The 2,500-nt window shown below is 44.5% G+C and overlaps 1 protein-coding gene across 2 annotated transcripts in view; it reads left to right on the top strand.

Moving 5' to 3' along the window:
- Window positions 1–2,500, top strand: part of ntrk3b (neurotrophic tyrosine kinase, receptor, type 3b) — a 172,836-nt gene that overhangs the window by 159,513 nt on the left and 10,823 nt on the right. The gene's annotated exons all lie outside the window — the stretch shown is intronic.

Below are 2,500 nucleotides of genomic sequence, written 5' to 3'. Positions count from 1 at the left end.
TTAGTCTTTGCCTGACATGGGCCTGGATAAGTCTACTGCAGACTGTTGGGTTTAAATTAAAATATCCTATCGGATTTCAGCATGCCAAGATAAGACCTGAGCAAGACTAAGGCTTAGATATGCGCAGCACTAATTGCTACTTACTGATAGACTATCTAAGCATTGATTATTGCTTTGCAAGACATTTTAAGTCCAAATTAGTCCAGCAGTCAAGAGATATCTTGACATCTATTATTCTATATTCATATACATCCATATCTACTGTATAAGATTTACTACAGCATCTTAAGATACTATCTACACCATTGAATAGCTTGTACAAAGGCGCCTATTTAATAGACTCATATTACATGTACAGAGATTTTGAAAGTGTTTATTAGCCCAGCATAAGGCATCTTTCCCAGTGATCACTACATGCTGAGACCTTTATACACCAGATTAGCACAGTAGAAACACATCTTTACGACGTAAAGCACTATGCTAGCCACTGTAACGCCTACGCAGGAATAAATGCGTCCCTGCCTCTGTTCGCTGACCCTGCGTCCAAAGACAATATATTAATTTGTTAGAAAGTGACACTGGTCAAGGGACAGCTATACCAAAGAGGTTCATCCACTATCTTTTGCAATACTCAGAGGTGTACTCAGAAGTCCGGCTTCAGACAATAGAAGTCCTACCATGCATTGGTTCTATAGTGATTTCACATATCAGCTCGTCTACCTGGCTGAGAAGCTGTGCCAATTAGAATCAGCTGGTTTGGTGAACGCTTGGAGCAAATATGTGGCAGAGATTTCATTTTCTGGCTTTTACACCTCTGGGCTGGCTATACTATATTATAATGCTGATAGCTGATACATGCTGCTAAGTGAGTGCAAAAGGCTGCATAGATGGCCGCTAGCATCCAGGCCACTGTCTGCACTGAACCATATGGGAGAGTACAGTGCTCGGTCTCACCAGCAGGGATGGTAATGACAGGAGGCACGCACACTCAGTGGTAGGTGTGAAGACTTGTGAGACAGTAGGAACAGTGTGTGCTGGAACATTCTTTGGTTCAGTAAGCCGCCTCCTCTGAAGTGGTGATTAGGTGAGATGGTCATGGAGAGGTGGCCTGTGGATTGGGGCTATCGGGGATATCAAGATGTGTCCCAGCAGAGAGGAGATTCTCTGGACTAGACTCCACCAAAAACCACTAAGTCTGAAAGGGAGAAAGAAGCTTGTCATGGTTAATCCTTTCTAATGCTGAAGGGAAAAATGGCCTGTTTCTCACAATGCTCTGTCTCTCACTATGTTGACGGCTTTGCCTTTTGGGTAGATAAGTGTAGGTGAGTAATTATCCCACCATCTTAATTATTTATTTAGCGTTTTAACGCTGACTGGGGCTCATAAGGAAGTACACCTCACACCATCCTGCTGCCAAGTGGTTGCCTGTTCACCCAGGGCACGACAATGCAAAACACAAACATCATGTTCATCATAAGAGTCCCACAGCTGTACAAGTGTACAGACTAGCACAAATGCGTTGAGTTGTTTCATGTAACACTGACATTTAAGGAAGATGACTCACATATGCTGTCACCACCATTGGTGCACACCACTGTTTTTACACGGACTGTGAACTAGATGAGATGCACATCCTTATTGTCTTGACAAGAGAACCATGGGGAGAGAGAAAACAAGAGAGAGAGAGAGAGAGTTAAACAAAAGGAGTCACTTCATCAGTGAAGCACACAAAAAAGTCAAACACACACACACACACACACACACACACACACACACACACACACACGTACACATTGCCTCAAAGCCACACACACACACACACACTTACATGTACTCCCATCCACACCATCACGTACACACACACACACACACTGCCGTTGCAGTAATGTATGATGCATGATTTTTTGTTTTCTTTCTTTACACACTACTACGTACATGTATGCTTTGGCCATACAAATTGTATTTTTTGGGGAAGAAAGGGACAAAGAGAGAGCGTCTGTGTGTGAGAGGAAGTGTGTGTGTGTGTGTGTGTGTGTGTGTGTGTGTGTGTGTGTGTGTGTGTGAGAGAGGAAGAAAAAGAGACACTGTGTGTGTGTGTGTGTGTGTGTGTGTGTGTGTGTGTGTGTGTGTGTGTGTGTGTGTGTGTGTGTGTTTGTGTGTGCATGCGTGTGTGTGTGTGTGTTTGTGTGTGTGTGTGTGTGTGAGAAGTTTTCTTCCCTCCAGACGGCTCTGTTGCAGCTGGAGGCTGGGCACTGTGGGGTGTGATAGCATCGATGGCTATGCTGCATTCAGGGCTATTGACCAGATTAGGAGATCATAACGGCACTGGACACATCCTGCCCATCCAGTGATTAGAAAAGAAAGCTGGTGCCAAGTAGCCCCCACTGCTCATCACACTTAGCGTCAGTCCAAGCCTATCCGGATCTATCAACCCCTCTTCTGTCCTCTTCTCCTCTATCCTCTCCTATCATCCTCTCATCTCTCCTCTCTTCTCCTCTTC

The sequence above is a fragment of the Alosa alosa genome, chromosome 21, assembly GCF_017589495.1.
Source record: "Alosa alosa isolate M-15738 ecotype Scorff River chromosome 21, AALO_Geno_1.1, whole genome shotgun sequence".
NCBI lineage: Eukaryota > Metazoa > Chordata > Actinopteri > Clupeiformes > Clupeidae > Alosa > Alosa alosa.
This window is presented reverse-complemented; position numbering and strand designations above follow the sequence as displayed.